Below are 14,111 nucleotides of genomic sequence, written 5' to 3' on the forward strand. Positions count from 1 at the left end.
CTAAAGATTCCTTAAGTTATACAGATCTGTCATCCTGTTCCCTTTGGTAAAATGTCATTCGATACAGAATACCATCATAAAAAGAGCAAGTCAAACTTTAAAACTAATTGGATGGGAATAAAGTGTGATTATGTTTTGAAAATGCTGGTTTTCTGTGTTTATTTATATGAAAAGGCATAAATATGTCTTTGTTTGCCTAATTATATATCTGCATGATTGAAACTGGGCGATCTTTAGTGCTTTTGACAATGTTTGTTGGCATGAGGCAGTTTGTTTCTGAATTAGACAAGCTTAGAAAAAAGCTCTTCTCTACCCAGGCTCTCAGATTAATCAGAGGGGCTTTAATGATTTTATTTAATTGTATTTTATTAATTTTATTCATTTATACAGTTAGTAGTTAGCTATAAAGCTAACTTACATCTGTAGTCCATGGGCAGGAAGTTATAACAAATTTACAAGAGTAAAAAAATAAAACATTATACACTTACAATGCAACCCTGCTGAAACATCCAGCTTAAACCAGCCTAGGCTGGTTGGCTGGTTTTAGCTGGTTGACCAGGCTGGTTTTAGAGGGGTTTTGGCCATTTCCAGGCTGGTTTCTCGCCATTTCCAGCCTGGTCTTAGCTGGTCAGGCTGGAAAATTACCAGCTAAATCCAACTAAAACCAGCTTGACCAGCCTGGTTTAAGTAGGACATAGCTGGTTTGGGCTGGGCTCCCAGCCTGGCTAGGCTGGTCAAGCTGGTGTTAGCTGGTCATCTCCCAGCCTGACCAGCTAAGACCAGGCTGGAAATGGCTGGAAACCAGCCTGGAAATGGCCAAAACCCCTCTAAAACCAGCCTGGTCGACCAGCTTAAACCAGCCAACCAGCCTAGGCTGGTTTAAGCTGGATTTTTCAGCAGGGAATACATACAACACATCATTGTCAGTAAAATAAAATCAAATCAGTGGCTGCATATTTAATTTAGTTTGAGCCAAATTTTAAGAACAGTTTTAAAATTATTAAAAGTGCTACTCTCTCTGATATGCACTGGTATTAGGGCTGGAGGATTTGGCAAAAATTATATATATCAAAATATTTTATATTTTTATTTCGGTTACTTTGATATAATTTCGATATCGATATGAGCCAGGCCCGGATTGGCTAATCAGGGGGACAGGGAGAATTTCAGATAGGCCGGTCCGTTTTTTGGCCGTGAGGGCGGGTGTCCCTAGCTCCAGACTCTGTTTCTCTCAGCAGTCGCACTTTTTTCATTTATTTATTTGACCATAGCCTCACTCTTTTTATTCATTATTTTGCCGCAGCGCCGCTCTTTGTATTTATTTTTTCGCAGCCCTGTGAGCAAAATGCAGCCTGCAGGTTAATGATGATGTAACTCAGATGATTTACAACATCAGAAAAGCTGTTGTGGTCCAGTAGTCAGCACGTTTCGTTACGACACCGCCAACCCGGGTTCGAACCTCACCTGAGTAATTAATTTATTTGTTTATTTCTCATTTTTATTATTAAGACATATAATACTGTTAGGGTTTGCTGAACATTTGAAGTTTTAAAGCAGCTCTTTTCTTGAAAAAGACGTGATAGTGCCATTAGAAACTGATTTGGAAATAACATTATTTAATATAGTAAGTCGTGAACTGAGGTGGGCTGGTCTGAGGCTTGAAACTCCAGAGCTGAAAAGGAGTCCCACTCCGGCCCTGATCTGGACAATTAAAAAAAAAAAAAAAAAACAGGAAAAAACTGCCAAGAACGCACACAATGGACGTCTGTACCTACAAATGTCTGCAATCTGAATATGCAAAGTATATAATACCTCCAGGCTCTAATAACTTTTTATTTTTTTTAAATAAACAATACAAAAAATTAATGTTCACTTTTTATTTGTATTTATTTTATTTTGTATATGCTGAATATTTAAAAATCAAAATAATACCTTATGTGATACACATAAAGTGTATATACAATTGTGTTGTTTACATTTGTTTATTTAGGTGTAACAGTTATAAAATATATTCGTGCGGTATTTGTTTTCAAAATAGTGGACATTTGCGTTTTCAAGGAGAGGACTTGTATTTTGATACTCAATCCGGGGAATCTACCACGGTGAACTGCGCGCTCCCTCAGATCGCCAGAGGAGCTGTAAGGGAGCAGACGTGACTGTGGTTTTCACTTTATTATCCAGTTTTACAGGTAAATATAGACAAACTAACCATACTATTATAGTGAATGTGTATTATTTTGATTTGTGGAATATGTACAAGTGTATGAGGTGATTGAAGAGTATGTTTGAGTGCCAATTATATGTTATGTTTGCACTAATGTAAAAAATAAGTTAAGTGTGCTCCAGTGATCGCTATAACAGTCTATGTTATTGTATTAGTTGTTTTAAGGGAAAATCAGTTTGTTTAGACTTGTAATGAGTTCAGTTATTGAGGTTAAAAGGCTCCGTGAGGCTCACTTAGCACTGTCGTTTGGCGAGCTTAATGGTCACGTGACCATTTTTGTATTTTAATAAAGGGTCACGAAACACCAAAACACATTTTTTGAGCTGTTGACAGTCTTATATGTGTCCCACACTGCTAAAAACACTATTAAGACACCTATATTTTACTAAAAAGTGTAAATTGGTTGTTTTTGCGTTATTTCAAGCAAATTCATACTTCCTGTTTGAAACGAATTTTTGAAGCTGCGTCACGGCCATGACATAATAGCCTGTATTCCAGCGTGCACACTGGGCGTCTGTGCCAGAGTGAGTCTTATTAAGTCTTACAGTGTGTTGCATTAATGCATGAGTAAGGCTTGGTTCAAACCAATCAGCGCGCTCTATTGTGCAATTCATTAATATTCATTACTGTGTTTACACGACATAGACGCCACGTTGTGTTGGCAAAACAAGCGTGAAGTGTTGCTTTTATAGTTTGCTGCAGTTAAGTTTTGTTTTCTTTTTCACTCTGTGAGAGCTCAGACTCACATGTGGATTAACAGTGTACGCGAGGCTCGACAACAATAACTTACGTGTCTAAGGAGGATTATTGTTTACCTGAGAGCTGTTCTCATCTGCAAACGCTGAGATCTGCAATCGCTTATAGTATTCTCTTCATAAAGACGCGGCTCTAGTTGCTGGTGATTGTCCTGTCTCTACAGATTTGGTAAGTGAGCGACTAGTGCTCTTTGTTTATTCAGTTTGTTCGTATCGAACTAAGTTAACTATTGCACCGTAACATGTTAGGACGACAACCAAACTCGTAAAACCTCGTGTAGGGTTTTTAACCGCATTTAGTGACCGGAATAACACACGCGGCTTTCTGACACTACCTGCCGTGTGCATCTAAGTTTCCGGAAAATGCTGAGGTTTTTTTTTCTCTCAATCGCCGTGCGGTATCAAACATTGCATGAAAAATACACGCTTAGAGCAGATCCTCGAATCAAATATTGCGTTTGTCACGAGGGGCATGAATGAATCCCCTGAATAGAAGAGCCAAACTGCAGTTAAAATCCACCATTTAATAATTTGGCAAATAATTCCACTACAGATGTCCATGTAGGTTAAACACCATCTCTTTCTCCTGTGTGTGAGTATTTTGACTGAAACTCGCGCGTGCCCAAATAGACACTCCCACACCCTCCCACTTTAGTTCCTCCGACACTCCCCCCTAAACAGAGCTGGACACGCCCACTTTTCTGACTTTTTCCAAAGTAGAGGTGTGAAAACACCCTGCTGAAACGAGGGGGTTTCATGGCCCTTTAACATCTACCCCAACCCTAAACCCAACCGTCATGACAGTAATGTAAAAACTGTAGTTGTACCGAGTATTACTTATGTTATCTATTAAATTACCCAATAAAATGTATTTTTTAATGCCTACCCTCAACCCTAAACCCAACCCTCACAGTACTGTAAAAATATTAATTATTGTTATACAGTGTCATAAAAAATGCTGCTTTATTAATGTGCATAGTGCACTGCCGGCCGGCCGCATATCTGATCTAGACTTTACCAAGCTTGCTGCAGCTAAGGGGTTTCTCTGAAAATGCCTTCATATGAGAGAAAATAGTTTAGTTCAGTTCACATTGACTGAGAATAAGAGTATTGCTGAGTTTATACCAGTTTTACAGCTTTATATGTGCATCTATAAATAATATATTTGTAATTAATAATTGTTGATACTGATTAAGATGTGTATTGAGTATTTTAAGGACAACTAAAAGGGGGAAAATGAGAAGATAAGACAGTGTGATTGATTTTTGTTGTTGTGGACATGAGTGAGTATATGAGTGATTTTATCTGTTCTAAAGTGACAAAATGTGCGAGACAGCTAGTATATTGTCAATTGTAAATGATTTAAAAGCAAATTTATTGTTATTTTGTGATGCAGTACAATAAATTAGCAGATTGCCAGAGGAGCTGCAAGGGAGCAGATGCGACTCTGGTTTTCACTTTATTATTCTGTTTTACAGGTTTACAGTAATCTGTCTGCTGGAGACGGGGCCTGCAACACTTACAATAAATATATCTTACAATTATGACATCTAGTGATGGGTCGTTCTTGATCGATTCATTCATTTTGAACAAATCTTCCAGTATGACTCGGGAACTACGTGTCCTCTCAGAGAGTGATTCGTTCATCTGCGCGTGTGCACATTTGTGCGGGTGGTATAGTACATTTCAAGCCTTTTGAGTCATTCATCGCAGAAAGGCAGAAGCCAATCATATGCGTTTAATGCCGGAAAAAGAATTGATCCGTTCATCTCTCGAGTCCTCTATCGGGTCTGAGTCGTTCGTTTCTCACATGCCAATCATATGCGTTTAGAGCCAGAAAAAGAATTGATCCGTTCATTTCTCGAGTCCTCTATCGGGTCTGAGTCATTCGTTTCTCACATGCCAATCATATGCGTTTAGAGCCAGAAAAAGAATTGATCCATTCATCTCTCAAGTCCTTGTGTTTGAGTCAATCTGTCACGTGATGAACGAACGACTCAAGAACCAGAAGACTCGAAAGGTGAACTAATTAACATGACTGCTATCGGCTCAGACTGTACTTCGGTTAAGATTATATGTGACTGTAAGTGTATCCTGAACGAACCACTAACATATAAAGACATGAAGAGGTGAGCTGAGCAAAGAGACAACAATACCGTCATAGACAAAACAGCAGGTAAACATTGAATTATTATTTTCTCCTCATAATATTCAATTTATGACTTATTTGTCGTGTGATCAACATTTTAGGCTAGTTGTAGATGTGTTTGGAAGCAATTCATAACATTTTAATAATATTTTGACAAATCGAACCAAATGAACGAAATGACTCGAAAAAAGATTTGTTCGTCTCGATGAAAGAGACTCAAAGATCTGAGTCAGTAAAATGATCTGAACTTCCCATCCCTAATGACATCCACATCTTAAAAAACAGAAAAAGAAAAATAATTATATGCTGCAAAGTTTATCGGAACTTAAAAAGCCGAAGCACTTCCACACCACTGCATCCTCTCTCATCAACTAATTCGTCTGCATTCTTACTTGTGGAAGCTTGTTCATTCACAACTGTGTTCAGGACACTCATATTGTAGCTAAAACTTTCTGCGAAAGAGCTTAACCAACTGCTGAGTGCTGGCAGCGTGTCTGTCTGTGATGTACGTCATCATGCAAGTGACATCACGCTTTCTGACGGCTGAGCACTGATCATCATTCAATGACAAATGATACAATGTATAAGATCATAAAAAAAAAAAAAAAAAAAAAAAATATATATATATATATATATATATATATATATATATATATATATATATATATAGGCAAATTTCTATGAAAATACCAGAAATGGGTTTAAAAATCATATCAACGTTAATGAAAAAAACAGATTGTCTAAAATCGTTTCTCTTAAGCTTAACTTAACAATCATCTCTGACCGATGACCTAATCTGTCTAATTTTGTCCTTGCAGACAATCACACATTGTTTGAGGGTTTGTGGTGCAAGATCATCAAACGCATTAAACACACATCAGCATAAAATAAGAAACTGTCGAATGTTAGTAATTTTTGTTGTGCAATAGTTACAATGATGATAGCTCCTTGGCTTTTTAGCTAAAAATTTTAGTTTGTTTATAGATAATATACAATGGTTTTAATGATGCAATGTTCTTGTGGGACCAGATTGTAGCACAATAAGATTAGTGAGGGAAAATCATTGAATTCATAAAAAGTATTGTTTTCATATTTCTTTATTTTAAATCTTTAGGAAATGTTTTTGATATATCAAAGCATGTGGTTATAATCACCATCCTACAAGCTAATCCAGCAAAAAACAATGCTTAATATGTCACTAAAATGCAGTATTTAAGCCTCATAAGTAAATAGAAAATGAGGCAAATAACATATAAAAAGGGGCGTTACGGTGGCTTAGTAGGCAGCATCCGTTGTGAGACGACGTAGTAGGTAGTTTCTGTCGCCTCACATCAAGAAGGTCGCTGGTTCGAACCACAGCTCAGTTGGCGAGGTGGAGTGTGGAGTTTGCACGTTCTCCCTGCGTTCACGTAGGTTTCCTCCGGGTGCTCCGATTTCCCCTTAAGTCCAAAGACATGTGGTACAGGTGAATTGGGTAGGCTAAATTGACAGTAGTGTATGAGTGTGTGTTTAAATAAGTGTGTGGATGTTTCCCAGAGATAGGTTGCAGCTGGAAGGGCTTCCACTGCGTTAAAATGCGCTAGATAAGTTGGTGGTTAATTCCGCTGTGGCGACTCGGGATTAATAAAGGGACTAAGCCGACAAGAAAATGAATGAATGGCCGTAGTGAATGCAAGAGTGTTTACCAGTGTAGAGTTGTGGCTGGAAGGGTATCTGCTGCGTGAAACATTTACTGGAATAGTTGGTCATTCATTCTGCAGTGGCAACCCCTGCTACATAAGGTACTGAGCCGAAGGAAAATAATAAATGAATATTTAATGATTTAATTTTATTTTGTCATATGCAGTGCAATGTACAGTAATATTTGACTATATGAAAACTAGTTTTGTTGTGCAGCACATGTTGGACAGCTCACAAAACACAATTTGCTAAAATAAGTGCCTTTGAGCATATATATTTTTTTAAAAACACCTTTGACTCCAATTAATTACAGATTGACAACCATGTCCCATTATTTTCAGATGATAAGACAAGATGCATTTTCATAAGGGCAAAGAAACATGCCTGGGATTTGGATTTCAAAGACGTTGACACTTGAGGTTTCGATAAAAATCTGTTTTGAATAAACTCCTTTTGCTTGCGGTTTCATCTTTATCGCTTTATATATGAAGTCCAGTCTAGTCCAGCACTCAAACAGAAGTTAACACTGTCATCCCCAAGCATAATAATCAATGCATGACCTCTCAAAGATTAAAAAATTCTCCAGAGAAATGAATGCCTTGGGAAGAAACAAGACCTAAAAGTGATAGACTTTTGTGTTTTGAAGATTCTTAATAAGCCGAAGTGTAAACAAGATACTTTTGAAAAGTTTTACTAATTAGCTTTTGCAAATTTCTTTTCAGTATGTGCACAACTTAAGACTTTTTGCTCTCTTTATATTGCAATGTTGCTATCATGTGAACTAGTACATGATTTTTTCCCCCCATCAGGAGGTCACATGCAGATCATTTATGCTAGTATGATAAAACTGTTTAATTAATTTAATAAGCAAGCCGAAAACCAAACATAAAAAAACAGACGGCAGCTTCTCATGGAGAAACTGAAAATAAAAGCAAAACATAAAGGGCCCTATCATACACCTGGCGCAATGTGGCACCTGGCGCAATAGTCTTTTGCTACTTTAAGCTCAGCGTAAGGGTCATTTTGAGTAGTTGCGCCACGCTGTTTAAATAGCAAATTAATTTGCGTTCATGTGCGCCCATAGACGTTCTGGTCTAAAAAAGCAGGCATGTTTTGGTGTGTTGCTATTTTGAGAAACTGTAAATAGTCTGTTCTTTAGACCAGAACAAAGTCGGTCTATTGTCTGGTGCAAAGTGCACCTGGCTTACACACTACACAAGATGTAGAGCAATACGCAAATATCTTTACATATAAAAAAGATACATATTTAGGATATATATAGGATATAAATGATTAAAATATTACAAAACATATTAATTTCTAGCCTACATGAATTTAAAAACCACTGCCTTACTTTCTTCATCTCGGGAGGCTTTTTCAGTTCATTCAATTTGCTTTTGTATAATGTTATTATTATTAGCATCACTCAGCGATGCAATGTCAGACAATGCACTCAACGGAGTGAGTGACGTCACTGTGACGGGTAGGGTTAGGGGTAGGGTTTGGTGAGCGCATTAAAAAGCATTGGATGCAGCTCAGATTGCACTGCATCAGGTCTGCATCCACACCCCTCTCAGTTTTGCCATTCACTGTTTTGCGAAGTTCAAGCTTGGTGAACTTTAACCTGCAAAATCACATTGAGGATTAAAACATGACCTCTCTGTGCAGAATTGTCAAATATGGACTAATCGCTTTATTTTTTAAATGTCTAATCATCTTGTTTCATCTTGCCCCTTTTCACAGCACCGTATGACAGAATTTCGCAAGCTCAAACTCTAGTGTGACCATGGTATTAATGAGAGTTTAATGAAATCTGTCAATTTTATCTAAAGTTGATCAATCAGGTATGTTTCATGCATGCCAGAGTTGTCAGAGATGATGGTTTGCTGAGAACTATAGGTGCTATAATTCACACACATGGGTGAACAAGTGTCCTGTTTCACTGTACTAAAAAAAAAAATCTGTAGGCTACACCAAGCTTTCACGGATTGTATCTTTATTTATTAAGCACTCAAGAGTAAGAACAAGAGAGTGAAAAAGAGAGGGACTCTAAAATCAATGAAAGCTATTTTTCTGGAACTGTAAAATAAATAAATAAAAATCTGTAAAATTGACCGGATTTTAACTGTTAAATTATGGTAGAAATATAAAATAATTTATATATATATATATATATATATATATATATATCCGGCTAATTAAACTAATTTCGAGAGGATCACGTGAGTGTTTGCGGCTGGTCCAGCATTATCCAATTTATGATTTACCAATCAGACGATTCCTAAGCCGCTACAAATACCCTGAGTTCCATATCACAACCTTCTTTGTTTTAAACAATCCCACCTTCCACCCCTACTCGTCATTTTCCAGATGGGTGGCACGGTGGCCCAGTGGTTAGCACTGTTGCATCACAGCAAAAATGTAACCGGTTATTGTCCTTACCAAGCAAGCTGACATTTCTGTGTAGAGTTTACATGTTCTCCTCGTGCTCACGTGGGTTTATCCGGGTTCCACGGTTTCCTCCAACCATCGAAAACATGTAACTTAAGTTAACTGACTAATCCAAATCAGCACCATAGACATGCTCCTAGTATGTAGCTATCACTTAAGAGCAATCATTATCTGTTCATTTGCTACTACAGCAGGAGAGTTCTCGAGATCTACCTATGCTCAAATTCCCTTCTTGCCTTGCAAACAGGAGTGAGCCCAGGGCTTGAGGATCTTATGAGCTCAGGGCTCTCTCCCGGGACAGGATGCCAAACAAGCTTTATACTCTAATTATCAGCTAAGAGTGAACTCTAGAAATTCACTCATGACGCGTGTGTAGACTTGAGTTCTTCCTATATCATCAGAGTTTTCATTTAGTTTAATACTCTAAGCAGGCATTGATTCAAGCCAAAAAGCATTAAGAGTTTATGTAGATAATGTTTTAAAACACATGCAGATGTTTTGTTTGTTATTATCATAGTAACTAAAGCACAAGCTGTAAAGGATCTTCCTTCTAGAAAGGGGGCAGCAGCTATTTTTGCATTTAAGGAGACACAAATGAAAACTTGTTGTTCTCTTCCTTCCACAAAGATGCTTTTTGAACACAAATCAATAAATGACTTGTGCATTGATGCATTTGATGGAAATAATCAAGTGCCTGAATGGACATTTCTTGTTAATTCACAAATTACACATTATTGCTTTGTGTTGATCACAGTCATCAGATTTCAGAGCTCAGAGTTATATTAACCTGCATCGCCTGAGCTGTTCTCGATACAAAGCTCTGTACATGTAAACAAACCAATGCTCTTTTGAAGATGACAGGCGCTATGAAAGGTGAAAAATGGAGAAAATGGCAAGCACAATAAAGTGCTATCATGACTCATTTACTGACAATGTGCAGCCCCTTGTGCATTTGAGACGAATAAAAGCCCAGTGTGACAAAGGCACATGCTGGCCCTGTCAGACAGGGTGACGTTTAACAAGTATTCAAGTGCTTACAGGGAAGGAAAAAAAAAACATTCAGCTCCCAAAATAGTCCTGTTCTTTTGGCTTTTTTTTTTTTTTACTGAGAAATAATTTTTTATTGTGTTCAATTTAAGTGTTTTGTATTGCACTTTTCACAATAATTAATGTTCGAGAACAACTTTACAAAAGGTGCATATTGTTACAATACAATCAAAATGAGAAAAAGTTGTATATGTGTTGTGCACTAAAAAAATTACGTTTGCTCTTTGTTCAACTATTCCTGTCACAATATATTTTTTTTGTTGTACGATTTACTGCACCAAAATATGTTGCAATAAACAATATTATGTGTAGTTTGTTTTTAAACTAATTTCGAGAGTATCACGTGCTTATGATTACTTGTAGCTGGTGCTGCATTATTCAATTCATGATTCACCAATCAGACGATTCCAGACATCCCAAGTTGGGAAAAGTCATTTCCGGGGGATACAGAGTTGATTCGTGGGAGTGGGTCCCCGAAGAGAGAGAGAGGGGGGGAGTGAGCAGCATATCTTAGTAGGGCGGCGTGTGCGAAGATCGGTGGGAGTTGTGCACGCGACATGACATACCTGAAGAGCGGTGGGGGTGAGTTGCGTGCAACGTACCTAAAGAGCTAGGAGGGATTCAGTGGAGAGAGGGGTGTGCAACGTAATTAAGGACCGAGCGGGAGACGCGCGATTTCCAGGAGATTATTATTTATTTGCGGGCATCCGGGAGTGTCTGTGCATTTGAGGGATACTCCCGCTACTTCCGGGAGACTTGGGTTGTCTGCGATTCCTGAGCCTCTATAAATACCCTAAGTTCCATATCATATTGTTTTGAAGAACCCCCCTTCCACTCCTACTCCTCCTCCTTTCCCAGATGGGTGGCATCTTCTTGCTGTGAGGCGATCGTACTACCCACTGCACCACCGCTATGCCCTGCTGCCCTACTTTGAAAGATGATAAACAGAGGACTAAGCTGAAAGAAATGAATGAATCTTTCAAAGTGTGATGACACAAACTAAATTCCGATGAAGGAAACGCAGCACCTCCTCTGAGTCTTGCATTGTAGATAAGCTAACTCTCACGGACTCCCGAGGCCAAATACTGAACAAATAAACAAACAAAAGGAGCAGAAAAGACATTTCAATACCACCACAAAAAAAAAAAAAAGCCAGAAGAATGAACAATATCACAGACTAATTCTCTTCTAATACACAGCATTAAGTTTAGAGGAGAAATATGAATATGTGTACTATTAATACACTCTCGTGAGAAACACATGGGATGTTGTTGTTTTTTCTGATACTTCCTCCAAGCTGTTTGACTCTGTTAGCATTATTGATTTTGATAAATACGATGCTGCATTTTCATTTTTTGTATTTTTTTGTTAAATGAAACGAGATTCCAGCTGGATTGTTTGATCTTTTTTTTTTTCTGGTAGCTGTTGTTTACATGTTTAACTGAGGGCCCGAAGACTTGCGTTTTGATTAGTTCGAAACATGATGATGCCCTTGAAAACTCATCAAGCATTCAAAAGAACAAAATGAACCACTGAAGACGGAACAAACTGGAAAAAGCCTCCAGAGAACTGCATATTGGTGATGATTAATTCAGGAGACTCGCTAGAGTTTCAGTGTCTTAAAAATAACCACAGTTCAGCACGGCCTCATAAGACAACATAATAGCTGCAGTCGCTTTTATCACACAACCGAAAAGCTCGTTCCAGAGAATTCTATTAACATACTTTAGAGTTTTTAACCAAAAATGAATACGAACGTTTACTCGCCTTCATGCCTTTGCAAACCTTTCCTTTGTGGACAGCAAATGCATTGGATGTTAGAACTGCTTTTATTGATGCATTTCCAGAAATATTGAGTTAATTGTCAAAACGGAGTGCAATTCCTCACCGAAAAAAAAAAAGTTCTGTAATTGAAGAGTTCAGATGCAAAAACCTCTAAATGCCACCTTAACTTTTCCTCTAAAATAAAGATTTTTCCTTCATTTAATTGCATTTTATTTCAATGAATATAGTATTTTCATCGTTTGTATAGTGAAATAATTTAACATAAACATAGGAGGTTGAGAAAAATGCTCGGTTTTGAAGGAGAAATCAAATGGCATTTAGAGGTTTTTACATCTGAACTCTTCATTTTGAGATTCACAAGTGTTTTCCTTTTGTTTACAGTTGTAAATTACATTATGGGATGTTGATCTCCGCTCTGTCGACTTTTTTTAATGTTGAAAATTCAATTCTACAGTTTAACAAAGTGACTTTTATTGACATTTTAGTAGTTTGAAATAATATAATGCATAAGAAATAATATATAGAGAAATAAGTCTGTAAAATAACAGAAAATGTAATGGCAGTTTATTATAAGGGTTTTGTCACGTAATAGACAACACCAACTCAGACAATATATCACTTTAAACTAATAAAATTTTTTATAAAAGCCACTTTTTCAAACTTTTCAAGGGTAAAAGTCGATGGAAATAAGATCAAGATCCAATAATGCAATTCAAAAGCATAAATAAAGTGGGGAAAAAAAAAAACATGAATCACAAAATACGAAAACGAGAAAGAGAATTCTATGAGAATTCTGAATTCTTTACAAAGTCTCTTGCTCTTCGTGGTTAATTTTTCAAATTAATAAAATAAAATAAACAGTGATATTGTGAAATATTATTACAACTTAATATAACAATCTTCTATGTACGCCTCACAGCAAGAAGGTTGCTGGTTCGAGTCCTGGCTGGACCAGTTAGTGTTTCTATGTGGATTTGTTCTCCACGAGTTGGCGTGGGTTTCCTCTGGGTGCTCTGGTTTCCACCACAGTCCAAAGACATGCGCTATTGGGGAATTGGATAAACTAAAATGGCCATAGTGCATGAGTGTGTATGGGTGTCCTGTACTCAGTTGTGGCTGCAAGGGCATCCGCTGTGTTAAACATAATCTGTATAAGTTAGTGGTTCATTCCGCTGTGGCGGCCCCTGATAAATAAGGGACCAAGTATTTTCACAAATTCACTAAATTTACTTCAAAACTGAATTTATTTCTGTATTTTTTTCTGCATCACCACTTACTGCTTATAAGTAGTATATACTTACTACTTATGCCCCTTTGATTTTTTTTTCTTTTTTAAATATTTCCCAAATAATGTTTAACAAAGCAATTAAATTTTTACAGTATGTCTGATAATATTTTTTCTTCTGGATAAAGTCTTACTTGCTTTATTTTGTCAAAAATAAAAGCAGTTTCTACATTTTTAAAAACCATTTTATGGTTTGTCGTTATACAATAACTTGCATAATTACCCTAACCTGCCTAGTTAATCTAATTAACCTAGTTACACCTTTAAATGTCACTTGTCTTGAAAAATATCTAGTTAAATATTATTTACTGTCATCATGACTAAGATAAAAAAAATTCAGTTATTATTATTAATGTGTGTATATATATATATATATATATATATATATATATATATATATATATATATATATATATATTTATACACACACGTGCTTTTCTTGTTATTGTTATTATCAGTGTTGAAAATTGTTGCGCTGCTGCAAATTGCTGCATTCTTCACAATTTATAGATTTTTTCATTTAAAGGAGACCTATTATCCCCCCTTATGTGCATAAAGTGTGTAGGTTTCAGCTCAAAATATGCCACAAATAATGTTTTTTAACTTTTTAAAAATGACCCCTTTTATGCTTTGAACCAAATTGTGCCATTATAGTGACTGTCACTTTAAATTCAAATGGGATTGTGACCTTTAAAAAGAGGGCGGAGGTACAAATGCCTATGTGTCAGCATAGTG

The 14,111-nt window shown here is 36.9% G+C and overlaps 2 long non-coding RNA genes across 2 annotated transcripts; both read left to right on the top strand.

Annotated features, from left to right (window-relative positions):
- The first annotated feature begins 900 nt into the window (after nucleotides 1–900).
- Nucleotides 901–5,424, top strand: LOC141377603 (uncharacterized). Its single transcript, XR_012389993.1, has 2 exons — nucleotides 901–2,502; nucleotides 3,991–5,424. It is a non-coding gene; the product is annotated as an uncharacterized lncRNA (long non-coding RNA).
- A 3,880-nt stretch (nucleotides 5,425–9,304) lies between these two features.
- LOC141377627 (uncharacterized) lies at nucleotides 9,305–13,650 on the top strand. Its single transcript, XR_012390060.1, has 3 exons — nucleotides 9,305–10,498; nucleotides 10,792–12,223; nucleotides 12,444–13,650. It is a non-coding gene; the product is annotated as an uncharacterized lncRNA (long non-coding RNA).
- Nucleotides 13,651–14,111: the final 461 nt, after the last annotated feature.

This window comes from Danio rerio, chromosome 14 (genome assembly GCF_049306965.1).
Source record: "Danio rerio strain Tuebingen ecotype United States chromosome 14, GRCz12tu, whole genome shotgun sequence".
Taxonomy (NCBI): Eukaryota; Metazoa; Chordata; class Actinopteri; order Cypriniformes; family Danionidae; genus Danio; species Danio rerio.